We start from the raw sequence: 13,141 nt of genomic DNA, 5'->3' as shown, positions 1-13,141 counted from the left end.
TTTACTCTAGTGTTCGGGGCCCAAGTAGTGGTGTGGTTAGATTGCCAATCTGCCCATACTAATTCAAATAGGTCTGAATTATTTAGAGAGGAAAAGATAGGTTTCTCCATATTGTAGATATATGCCATATAGTTTAGAATGCATGACCATTTTGGGGGCGTCACAGTTTTCCATGCCTTGGCTATTGTCGCTTTAGTAGCTGTTAGCAAATAGATTGCTAGGTATGCTTGATGCTTAGGTAATTTAGTGATGCCTATGTGTAAGAGGGCATTAGAAGGAGTTATAGGAAGTGTTATGCCTAATCTCCCTAGCGTACGGAAGCATGTACTCCATAAGGGTTTTAACTTGGGGCATTCCCACCATATGTGTAGGGAGTCTCCTTTTTTGCCACAATTGCGCCAGCATAGGGGAGAGGCAGAGACAAACATTTTATTAAGTCTCGCAGGGGTAAGGTACCAGTTCGTTAAGAGTTTGTAATATGTTTCAAAGAGTGTGACACAGTGCAGTGCTTTTTTAGTGAGGGAAATTACGTGTTGCCATACTTGTGGGGTCAGAGTCAGGTTCAGAACTGATTCCCAAGTGAGTAAGTGAGGAAGTTTGTTCTCAGGGTCTGTGTTTCCTATTAAAGTGTAATGCATTGATAAAGGTCTGTGTAATTTGTTACCTTGTTGCCAAGTCGTTTCCCAGAGTGTACGGGGTCGGTGTAGCTCAGGTTGGAATCCCCAGCTAGTAAGAAAGCTCTTTAGTCTTGTGTATTCGTACGTCATGTACCTGGGTAAGTTGGAGCCTGCCTTTATTTCTGAGAGTGTCATGAAGCGCGGGGTTGGTGAAGTAACCCAAAGGTCAGCTACTGTTTGTATTCCAATTCTAGTCCAGCCATAAGGATGAGAGTCAGGTAAGCCTCGTAGGAGACCTGTCAAGGGAGTAATAGGTGAAGGATGTGGGGCGATGTGTGGATAGTGTCTAAGCTTGTCCCACATGGCGAGGCATTCTCGTATTATGTTATTGCTAATGTCTGTGGTACGTCTTAGGTGGGCCGGAATCCAAATTAAGTCGGGCAAAAATATATGATTTGGGAGGGAGGCTTGTTCTATGGTTTTCCATTTACTAGGGGAGTCTTTAGTACCCCATTGTGAAATATGGGTGAGCATGGCTCCTTCATAATACCTAGTTATTGATGGGGAGGCTATACCTCCTCTACTAAGGGGGCTTTGAAGGATTTTGTGCGCCACTCTGGGGGGTTTGTGCTGCCATATATATTTTGTAAATTCACTCTGAAATTGGTGAAGGAGATATCCCGGGATACGGAGAGGGAGACATCTAAATAAATAAGTAATTTTAGGTAGAAAGGACATCTTAAGGGCTGTTAACCTACCTATCCATGAGATGTGAGTATAGTCCCATTTGTCTTTCAAAGTACGCAGTTCGGTTAAAAGGGGCAGGTAGTTGTCTTTGATCATCTGAGGGATATTGTTCGATATCTTAACACCTAAGTGGGGGATGAAGTTATTGACGCAGTGTACTCTGTATTGGACCTTGAGGGTGTCAACTGTGCTCTGTGGGATTCCCCAGGTAAAGATTTCTGTTTTATCTAGATTTAATTTGTAGAGTGACATGTCTCCAAAGGAGTTTAAAATCTCTATCAGTCTCGGGAATGAAGATAGGGGGTCTGACGAGAATATAGTAATGTCGTCTGCAAAGAGTGCAATCTTGTGAATTGTGCCATGTAGGCGAATGCCATCAATTTTTTTATCTTGTCTGATTTGTTCTGCTAGTGGCTCGATTGCCAGGGCAAAGAGTAGGGGTGAGAGTGGACACCCTTGTCTGGTGCCATTAGATATTGGGAAGGGGGGTGAGGTAAAGCCTAGGCCTCTAACTACTGCTGTGGGAGTGGAGTAAAGAGCCTGTATCGCTTTGATAATTTGATCTGGGAAACCAAAGATTTTAAGAGTTTTCCATAAGTAGGACCATCTAATGCGGTCAAAAGCCTTCTCTGCATCTAATGAGATGACAGAGAATGGCCTATTTAGTCTTGTGGATTCGGTGCAGATGTTTAGGAGACGTCTAGTATTGTCTGGCCCCTCGCGGTGAGGGATAAATCCTACTTGGTCTAAGTTTATGAGGTTCGGGAGTAATTTAGAGATACGTGTAGCAAATAATTTAGCATAAATTTTAATGTCTAAATTAATCAAGGAGATTGGCCTGTAATTGGAGCATAAGGATGGGTCTTTTTGGGGTTTAGGAATAGTAATCACCGTTGCTTCCAAAAATTCCTGACTAAACCTACCCTGTTCTCTAGCGTGATTAAAAAATCTTAAGAGTAGTGGGGTTAGTTCGTTTGTGTATGTTTTGTAGAAGGCTGCTGAGTAGCCATCTGGACCCGGAGTTTTAAAAGGTTTTAGATGCTTTATTACGTGTTTGATTTCCTTAGAGGTGAAGGGGGATGAGAGTGTTTCTTGGTCGTCAGGTGACAATGAGGGGAGATTTAAGCTGCGAAGGAAGGAGCATATTTTGTCAACAGGAGTTAGTTTGTCGCTAGCATTTTTTTCTAGATTGTACAGGTTTGAGTAGAATTTCTCAAAACAAGTACCAATGTCTGAGGGTTTGCGGTATGTCTGGTTCTCAAATTGGATCTGGTGAATTCTTGAGGTACTCGCTCTGTTTTTAAGTTTATTTGCTAGTAGTGTATCTGCTTTGTTACTCTTATGGTAAGTAATCTGTTTCAGCTTAAATAAGTTAGCCTGGGTGCGTTTTAGTTCTAGTTGGTTAATATGGTTTTTAATCTGTATAATTTGAGCTGTGGTGTCATCTGAAGGTGTACTTCTATTTAGGAGTTCTAGTCGACGCAATTCAATATGAGATTTGGAAAGGGGTAGGCCAGATAGTTTTTTAAGATGAGCTTGTTGTTTAATTATGAGACCTCTAAAGGTGGCCTTTGCCGCCCCCCATAATGTGTCGTCTCTGACCTGATTATTGTCATTAGTTTGGCAATAGAAGGTTATGTCTTTTCTCAAGGTTTCCTTAAATGCAGCATCCTGTAGGATGTCATGCGGGAGGCGCCATGAAGGCTTCACATTATGTCGCTCCGCTGAGCGGAGAGTTACTGAGACTAGGTCATGATCAGACCATGGGCATAGGGAGATGCTAGAATGTTTGACTAGGTCAAGGGTTTCTGCTGAACAAAAAACATAATCGAGTCTGGAGTATGTTTTATGAGGGAATGAGAAGTGAGTGTAGTCTCTATCTCTAGCATGAAGTGAACGCCATACATCGAAGTAGCAGAAGTGGGTAATTATTTGTCTGAACTTTTGGGAAAGTTGAGCAGGAGGGGTGGTGTGTTTTGTCCGGGCAGTTCTTTTTCTGTCTAGTGCTGGATCCCAAGTCATGTTGAAGTCCCCCGCTAGTAAGACTCTGCCTATTTTTATCCGGTCAACTGTGTGTAGGATCCGTTTGAGGTATCTAGGCTGATGTGAGTTAGGTAGATAGATAGAAACTAAGGTATGATCAGTATGGTCTAGCTTACATGTTAAAATGAGAAATCTAGATTGGGGGTCTTTTAGAACTTGGATTGGTTCATAAGCTATTCTTTTATGGATTAAAATTGCCGTACCTCTGGCTTTTTTTGAAAAAGAGGTGTATTCGAGGACAGTGTAGTCTTTAGATATTGTGCAAGGAGGATTGTCTGACGACCAATGTGTTTCCTGAAGGAATGCTACGTCAGGGTTATGGAATTTGAGTGATCTAGCCAAAAGGCTACGCTTATGTGGGGAGTTTAGGCCTCGTACATTGTGGGTTAGTATTTTAAGGGGTGGCATAGAGAGGTATGGAGAATAGGTCAGGTCTTTTAATACTGAGAGTTAGTGTAAGTGGGGAGGATAGGGGGAGGGAAATAGGCAACAGATAGTGTGAAGAAGAGTTAGCGAAAATAGTTCGCTATGGTGGAGCCCTAGTGTGGGCTGCCTGTGATGGGGGGCGAGAAGCTAACAGAAACAGGGGTCTTTGGAATGGACCCTGCTCCGCAGTAATCATTGTAAATTAACTTGCTATTACATATGTGCAATACTTAAATTAAGACAACAACCTTAAACAACAATCTAACACATAACTTAATTGTACTATCTAATAGTAAACTTTTCAAGCTTTAACTCAGTCTCAGTTATGTTCTGTTGGATACAGGTCAAACTTCCAGGTCAAATAAAGTCTAGGTAAGTTCCGTTAAAGGCTACCAGGCGTGTTTTTACGGTGGGTTAGTTTTAGGTTTCTTGGCTCTCTGCTCTTTAATAGTCCATTCGGGAGCCGAAGCTCTCAGCTTTGGGTGGGTTGGCTGTAACGGTGGAGGCTGTTCCTGGTGTAGGCCCCATGTGGTCAGGAGAGCCATACCCTGAGGTATGGAGTTAATTGTGTGGCTCTGGTTGTTTCTGGTGACCACTAGGTTTGTAGGATGGCCCCACCTGTATTTAATGTTGGCCTTCCTGAGCGTCAGAGTAATTTGTTGAAAGGTTTTACGGTACTGTAGGGTATGAGTTGAAAGATCAGGCAGGAGTTGAACATCCTTGAATTTTTCTGGCATAGGCGGTCTTTTGAAGGCTGCTTGCATAAGTTTGTCTTTATATATGTAGCTGTGAAAGCAGACAATTACATCTCTTGGTTTGTCGGCTGGAGTAAGTCGTGATCTTAAAGCTCTATGGGCTCTCTCCATTGTATCAGTGTGCCCATCTGGGGTGCCCACGAGTACTGTAAACAGCTCCTTTAGGTAGGGTTGGAGATGAGTATTTTCTACGGTTTCTGGAATACCCCTAAACCGGATATTATTTCTGCGAGATCTGTCTTCGATGTCTGCCATTTTAAATTCAAGTTGAGTCATCTGATCTGCTAGGGTTTCAGAGTAAGTGAGCAGGTTTGATTGATCTACTGCTAGATCATCCTGTTTCCGCTCTAGTGCTTCAACTCTTTCTCCAATCTCTGAGATTTCCTTTTTCAGTTCCGCAGAAGACCGTTGAATTTCCTGGGTGATAGAGCGCGTTTGACTGGCCAACATATGCTGTAGGGTAGCCTTAGTAATGTAATGGTGTGATGGCGCTTCTGAGCGCACACTGGAATGAGATTCAGCATCGATCGACTCAGGGTCGCTCATCTCCTCGTTGGTGACAGGGTTAGATTCCTTTCCTGATTGAATAAAGTGATCATAAACAGTCTTCTGAGTGGTAGTGGAGAGTTTCCCCTGACGCCTGGGCCCGTGGGGCATTGTATTAAGACTGTTAGGTATGCCTGTAGGTTAAAGATTAACACCAACCTTCTCTTATAGAGCGCTCTGAAAACAATCTGAAAAGTATAAAGCACCGTACAGTAAAGTTTACTAGGTCTGATATGTATTGCTAGACTGCGGAGCAGGGGTCAATAACACTTTCTATATTTATGACATTTTGTTACAGCATCAAATAATAGGTAGTTAATACCCTTTTTTACTTCTTTGATTACCAGTATCTCAGCCCCTGCAGATTGCCCCATTTCTCAGTGTTTTTTTACAATCTTGCGTTTAGTCAATTAGTGCTGGTTCTTATGTAACCATTATTATTCTCCATGGATACAATGTTATCTATATGGCACACATGAACTAGCACTGTCTGGCAGTTGTGCAAGATTTAAAAAGCACTAAGATAAGGAGTGGCCTAAAGAGGCTTAGAAACAGCAAACAGAGGTTAGAAAGTATATTAAAGGGACAATTCACCCAAAACTTTACTCCCATTTAAATTGTTACCAATTATCCATTTTACTTGCTGGAGTGTATTAAATTGTTTACAAGTAGCTCCTTTACCCTTTTTTGGCCTTTGAAATAGCTGATTTAGCTTGTGGTTTCCCAACCTATATTGAGTTTTTTGATTCTGGAGTCTCAGCTATTGAATAGCGTACGTAATCACAGCCAGCAGAAGAAAATCAACTCACAGTGGGGTACTGGATAGTTAAGTAATAAAATGATAATTTTCCATTGTTCTCTCTTAGTATTGAGCTTTAGTTTTCCAGACAAATATAAGATAAGGAAGCAAGTGTGTGTACACAAAGTGATAACATGAGATCTGATATTACCTGAAGCGCAACCCATTGTAATAGGCTGTGGTTTAAAAGCACAAAACCAGCTAATTCGTATACACAAATAAACCTGACAATGGAATTTCTCATACATTTTATACTCTTCAGCTGGCATAACAAGTCATTGAAAATACATTAATATAAAAACAATCTTACAGTGTACTGTCCCTTTAATATAGCAATTTTGGTTATGCAAAGCTGGGGAATAGGCAGTAAGGACATTATCAACTTTTTGAACAATAAAAAAATCAAGTAGTCTGTCCTTTTTTAATCATTCAGATACATCGTGCATTTTTAAAGAGACTTTTCAATATACCTCTTATCAAATTCACTTAATTCTCTTGCTATGCTTTGTTAAAAAAAACATACCCGGGTACTCTCAGGAACAGCAGTGCACTAAAGTGAGCTAACTGGTGGCTACACACACATGCCTTTTGTCATTGGCACGGTAGATGTGTTCAGCTAGCTCCTAGTAATGCATGGCTGATATGGAGCCAACTCTAACTTTGTGTTTGTTGAATCAAATTTTGAAATATAATAGTGCATTGATTGTATTAGGAGCATGTTTGGTGCAGCTTTAAACCAGGCACTAAAGCAGTGATAATCAACCTTACTGGAACACAATTATGGCTAAAACAATATAAAACTAAATCCTAAACCTGTTCTGTTTATTTGATGTGCTGCCAACTTTAACTGAAATGAGGCAAGCACCTGTCTGTGGGCTGCTTACTGCATTTTGCTGTTTTCCTAAATGGAATGACCTCCCTTTGTGAATTGGTGAAGCTGGCTATAATAGTCAGATGCTGATCGCTTGCATCTTGCATTCTTTTCCAATCTTATTACATTTAGGCTAAAGACAATTTCATGAGAAAATATCTCCTACTCCCTCACCAAGATAAGGCAGGAATGTTGGGACAGAAGAATGAGAGTCTTTGTGTACATTCTGCAACATTTAATGTATTCTTGTGTTAAAGGGACAGTCTACAATAGAATTTTTTTTATTGTTTTAATAGATAGGCAATGCTTTTATTACCCATTCCCCAGTTTTGCATAACCAACCATTATATTAATATACTTTTTACCTGTGTGATTACCTTGTATCTAAGCATCTTCTGACAGCCCCCTGATCACATGACTTTTTATTTATTATCTATTGACTTGCATTTAGTACTGTGTTGTGCCAAATCTTAAATAACTCCTTGAGCGTGAACACATTGTTATATGGCCCACATGAACTAGCTGTCTCCTGTTGTGATAAGAAGCTGTCTATAGTAGCTTAGAAACAGGCAGAAATTTACCCCTACGACTGCAGGTTCTCACATGATCAGACCGCTACTTTCCTAACCTTTTGAAACCTCTAAGGTGAAGAATTTCAATCTCCCCGGTCTCGTCCGACTGGGGAGATTGACAGCTCCTGCCCGCTCATGATTGGCTGTGCGCGGGCAGGGGGCGGGATTGCACACAAGCACAAAATAGCGCTTGTGTGCAATGCTGAATTCCGCCAGAGGAATTCAGCCCGCCAGAGGCAAGCTGCGGTGGACAGGGATTCATATGTCTGCCGTAGCTTGATAAATCAACCCCTTAGAGGTTTAAATGTTATAAAGTATATTTATATATCAATGTTGGTTGTTGTGCAAAGCTGGGGAATGGGTAGTAAAGGCGTCATCCATCTTTTTAAACAATAACAATTTTAGTGTAGACTGTCCCTTTTTTAAAGGGGCATTAAAGTCTTATATTTTTTTTATTTTTTTTCTTCATTGCATTTAAAAGAACAGTGTTTTACAATTTTATTGTTGTGCACAAACATGCATTTCTGTTTAGCGTCCCTTTAAAGCTTTATTTTAATTTTGAAACTAAAGTAGTTATGTATAGTATATATCCACGGCAGAAGAAAAAATAAATGCATTAAAGGACCAGTCAATATATTAACTTTGCATAATCAACAAATGCATGATAAACACAATGCAATAGCACTTAGGGGTCGATTTATCAACCTCTTAGGCAGGTTTTCGCCTGCCTACGACTGCAGGCTTTCACAAGAGAACCTTCACGGCGGGTTTAACCCTTTAAGGACACAGCTTTCTGTTTGCTCAATTGTTTTATGACGGAAAAATCCTGTCATATGTCTTTAAGAGGTTAACAAGCAGCGGTTATCAGACCGCTGCTTCCCTACCCTTTCGCCACCTCTTAGGTGGCCAATTTTAATCTCCCCGGTCTAATCCGACCGGGGAGATTGACCGCTCCTGCCCGCGGGCAGGGGACGGGACTGCAAAATAGCGCTCGTGTGCAATGCTGAATTCCGCCAGAGGCAAGCTGCGGCACATATGTGCGCCTGTGTCCGCCTCAGCTTGATAAATCGCCCCGTTAGTCTGAACTTCGAATTAGTAGTAGATTTTTTTTTTTTTTTTTATGACAAGCTTCAGTTATGTCAATTTCCACTCCTCCTGCATCACGTGACAGCCATCAGCCAATCACAAAGGCATATACGTATATTCTGTGAATTCTTGCACATTCTCAGAAGGAGCTAGTGACTCAAAGTGCAAAATATAAATTTGAAAGCTGTTAAAAATTTCATGCTCTATCTAAATCATGGAAGTTTAATTTTTACTTAAGTGTCCCTTTTTAAATTATGTCAATATGGTGTCTGAATATTAAGAAAGATTTTCGTGTATAACCTATGTGTACATATAGACTACATGTTCAGTTTATTGCACCTTTACCATTTTTCTTGTTTTTCATTTCTCATAGATACATTCATCTTTCAATCAGTAATCCATTAGTTCTATGCATTTGGAATATATTGTGCTGTGGTTAATAGGATATGTGATTTATATTGGATTAATTATGGGTGTGTTGTTAATTTGGTTTTAGCCAATGAATTGGCATTATTATTGTTTAAATTGGTACTGTGTGCTAGACCCATCAGGCTAAGATTACGGCTTCTGCTGAAACGCGTAAGCTGGTCTGACACACGGCACCCCATTGCTGCTTGATGTTGCTGTAACAGATTTTTTCTCTTAAGATTTGTAATAAAGCATGATTTTATTTTGCAAGATACTGTGGAACTTTGTTTCTTTATCTATTGTCCCTTTTAAATAACAGATCCTGTGTTAAAAAAAAAAAATTAAATGAGGTCCTGCATTAATTAAGCAATCGCTGCATTATTAGGCAAATCAATTTTGAGTTTAATGTTCCTTTTTAAAGGGACAGTAAATAATGAGATTTTTACATAAAATACTGTGTACTGAAAAAACTTTGCAATACATTTTTCATTATTTACTTTGCCCCTTTCCACGTAATTAAGCTCTGAATATTATGGATTTCCTAATTCTCAGAACTTGAAATGCACCATGCTGACCTCTCAATGCTAACTGTGCTACATATATGCCTCTAATTGGCTTTAACTGATAATAGCTGCAAACAATGTACTTTATATTAATACTAGGTGGTAAGCCTGCCCGGAGGGCAGTCTATTGTTGTAGAGGATTCTTTTGTTGTAGAGGATTCTTTTGTTGTAGAGGATTCTTTTGGCTGCGCTCGCAACTGACAACGGTGATGGACGCGTTACAAACGCAATTATAGTATAAGATTATTTATGACCATGGCTAACCTTGTTGTATACAGATTTAAACCTGGATTGCACTAAATTGGTGTAAATTTGTTTTAAAAACTCTTAGACTTGGCTGATATATTCTTTAGCTATTTGTATGCAAATTTTAATGTTGAAATATATTATTCTTTCATAAGCAAGATATCAATTTAAGAAGTACCTTTTAAATAAGTGTCCCTGTATGTACTTTTACTTAAAAATCTTTACCCTGTTTCTCCTTTATCTGTTTTTACTAATGCTGACCAGCTTTTGTGCATATATTATTTCCTCTAGTCCTTAACAGGCTTTGTAAGTGCTTCTGAATGCATCTGATAGGAAGATATTTGTTTCATTTTTTGAGCATATATAACTAAAGCAGCTAATGGGCAAAAATTCATATTAACAGAAAAAAGTAACAAATCAGACTAGTTACTAAGTTGTTGGCTTTTTTTTTTTTTTTTTTTTTTGGTGTGGTGGTGTTGTGTGTTTTTTTTTTTTTTTTTTTTTTAATTCGGTTTAAATCCAATGTAAAAATGTTGCCTTAAAGCATTGCTTTCCAAACTGTGTGTCGGGACACACTAGTGTGTCGGCAGCAGTGTGTAGGTGTGTCCCTGCTTCAGCACAATTTTTTTAAAATTTAAATATTTTTTTTTTGGTTTCTGACTTTCCGCCTGTCTGCTACGCATATCACATGGTTGACACGTGATTGATACCTAGGGGTTCACAGATCATCTTAACCTATTGGTGCAGCTCAGTGGGAACTGGAACTATTCCCATTGGTGGCTTTGGCTGCACATTGGCTCCTGACTGCATGTGTAGTCTCCTTAATTGGCTTGTGACTGCATGTGTAGTCAGTGAATGGGACAGCAGTGTGTTTGCAGTGCGGGCAGTATTCAATCGCACTCACCGAGCTCTGAGAGCGGCAGCTTAAACGCTGAGCTGAAGTCAAAAGTCAGTGGGGGGTTTCTGCTGCTAGCTCCCAGTAGTGCATTGCTGTTCCTGCTCTTGATATATGGATAGGAAGGGGAAGCTTAAAAATGCGAGTGTCTAATATTCCACCAAATATTCATAAACTGTGTTCATCCCATCAACCTCATACATCCCATTAAAATAGTAAGTAGCTATTGGTGTTAAACTTTGTTTTAATTCTTGCACATACTTACTGTTACTTTAAATACATTTCGTTATTATATCATTTATGTATGTGTCCGTATCTCTTAAAACAAGTTAGTTTAACCTCCTGTTTGCCATTACAACTGAATTACTGTGTCGTGAAATGATGTAGGTCTAAAAAATGTGTCACCAACAAGAAAAGTTTGGAAAGCTCTGCCTTAAAGTGTCAGTGTTGTGCCTTTTTAATGTGTTCTCAGTTACTCATTTTACCTACTGGAGTATATTAAATTGTTTACAAAGAGCTCTTATTTTTAATTTGTCTATTGAAATAGCTGCTTTTACTTGTTGAAACCACCAATACTGAAATATTTCATTTGTTAGACAGAGATAAGATAAGGAAGCTGTTGTGTTTATATAACGTATGGAGATCTGTTCTCCCTGCAAACGGTGACAATTTTAATTGTTTTTATGTTTCGAGGAGCAAAACATAACTCGCATACAAAAATAAACTTGAAGGATCAATTTCCCATTTGTTTTATACTTTGCAACTGGTATAACAATTAATTGAAAAAAACATTAGAGGGGGGAACTAAATGGTAATCTGAGCTTTCCTAATTCATTTACAATACATATACAAAAATAAACCACATTATAGTTTGTCATTGAGTAGGACAAAAATGATTTATATAAAACTTGTTTCTGCCTTACTACAAAGGGTGATCTTCTTTATTTGACAGGGTCAGGGATATAAAATCTTTTATTTATTTTATTAGCACCACATGCACTTATGTCTACTCCAACACAAACGCTAATTGATAAGATTGGCACAGAGCAGACTTGCCAAATAGCACTTGTGCAACAGGCATGTGCTAGTGGTGTTGACCCCCAAGGCTGAACATGGTGTGATCTGAGATGTCCTTGCAGAAAATGCAGCATGTCTTCAGAAAGAACAGAACACATGCAGGAACAGTTATGGTTTTGCTTTGCAGCGCTGCTCCACATTAGGCTGCTCTCTTCAACAGCGCTCTGATCTGGCTGCACTGTGTAAGTTTTCTTTAATATAGTGCAAGTGAAGCTCTGTTTGAAAGAAAATAGTCCAATACGGAACAGCGATGCAAAGCGGCAACACATTGATTGTGACTGGCTCTCGGGGATTTCTTAACCCCGCCCCCTGGCTTTTACTGGTCTGCAAAGCTGTGATCCCTGAATGTTCTTCTGAGCTATGCACCTTTTTTTTTATTAAAAAAGTCACCTAATTATGTGACGTTAGACAAAGAGCAAAGGGAGCAAATGTATTCAAGAGACAATTTAAAAACTTATAAGGACAGTCTACACCTGATGTTTTATTATTTAAAAAGATAGATAATCCCTTTTACCCATTCCCCAGTTTTGCATAACCAACACGGTTATATTAATACACGTTTTACCTCTGTGATTACCTTGTATCTAAGCCTCTGCAGACTGCCCCCTTATTTCAGTTCTTTTGACAGGCTTGCATTTTAGACAATCAGTGCTAAACTAGGTAACTCCACATGTGTGAGCACAATGTTATCTATGTGACACACATGAACTAATGCCCTCTAGCTGTGAAACTGTCAAAATGCCCTGAGCTAAGAGGCAACCTTTAACGGCCTAGGTTTAGCTTTCAGCTAAGAATACCAAGAGAACAAAGCAAATTTGATGATAAAAGTAAATTGGAAAGTTGTTTAAAATTGCGCGCCCTATATGAATCATAAAAGTTTAATTTTGACTAGACTGTCCCTTTAACAAAATTTTCTTTCTCTTGTTAAGTGTATCCAGTCCACGGATCATCCATTACTTATGGGATATTCTCCTTCCCAACAGGAAGTTGCAAGAGGATCACCCACAGCAGAGCTGCTATATAGCTCCTCCCCTCACTGCCATATCCAGTCATTCTCTTGCAACTCTCAACTAAGATGGAGGTCGTAAGAGGACTGTGGTGTTTTATACTGAGTTTATTTCTTCAATCAAAAGTTTGTTATTTTTAAATGGTACCGGAGTGTACTGTTTATCTCAGGCAGTATTTGGAAGAAGAATCTGCCTGCGTTTTCTATGATCTTAGCAGAAGTAACTAAGATCCTTTGCTGTTCTCACATATTCTGAGGAGTGAGGTAACTTCAGAGGGGGAATAGCGTGCAGGTTTTCCTGAAATAAGGTATGTGCAGTTAAAATATTTTTCTAGGGATGTAATTTGCTAGAAAATGCTGCTGATACCGAAGTAATGTAAGTAAAGCCTTAAATGCAGTTATAGCGACTGGTATCAGGCTTATTAATAGAGATACATACTCTTATAAAAGTGTATTTTAAAACGTTTGCTGGCATGTTTAATCG

At 39.3% G+C, this 13,141-nt stretch overlaps 1 protein-coding gene across 1 annotated transcript in view; it reads left to right on the top strand.

Moving 5' to 3' along the window:
* The window catches only part of RAB8B (RAB8B, member RAS oncogene family), a 60,384-nt gene that overhangs the window by 36,093 nt on the left and 11,150 nt on the right, over window positions 1–13,141 (top strand). The gene's annotated exons all lie outside the window — the stretch shown is intronic.

Source organism: Bombina bombina, chromosome 6, assembly GCF_027579735.1.
Source record: "Bombina bombina isolate aBomBom1 chromosome 6, aBomBom1.pri, whole genome shotgun sequence".
Taxonomy (NCBI): domain Eukaryota; kingdom Metazoa; phylum Chordata; class Amphibia; order Anura; family Bombinatoridae; genus Bombina; species Bombina bombina.
This window is presented reverse-complemented; position numbering and strand designations above follow the sequence as displayed.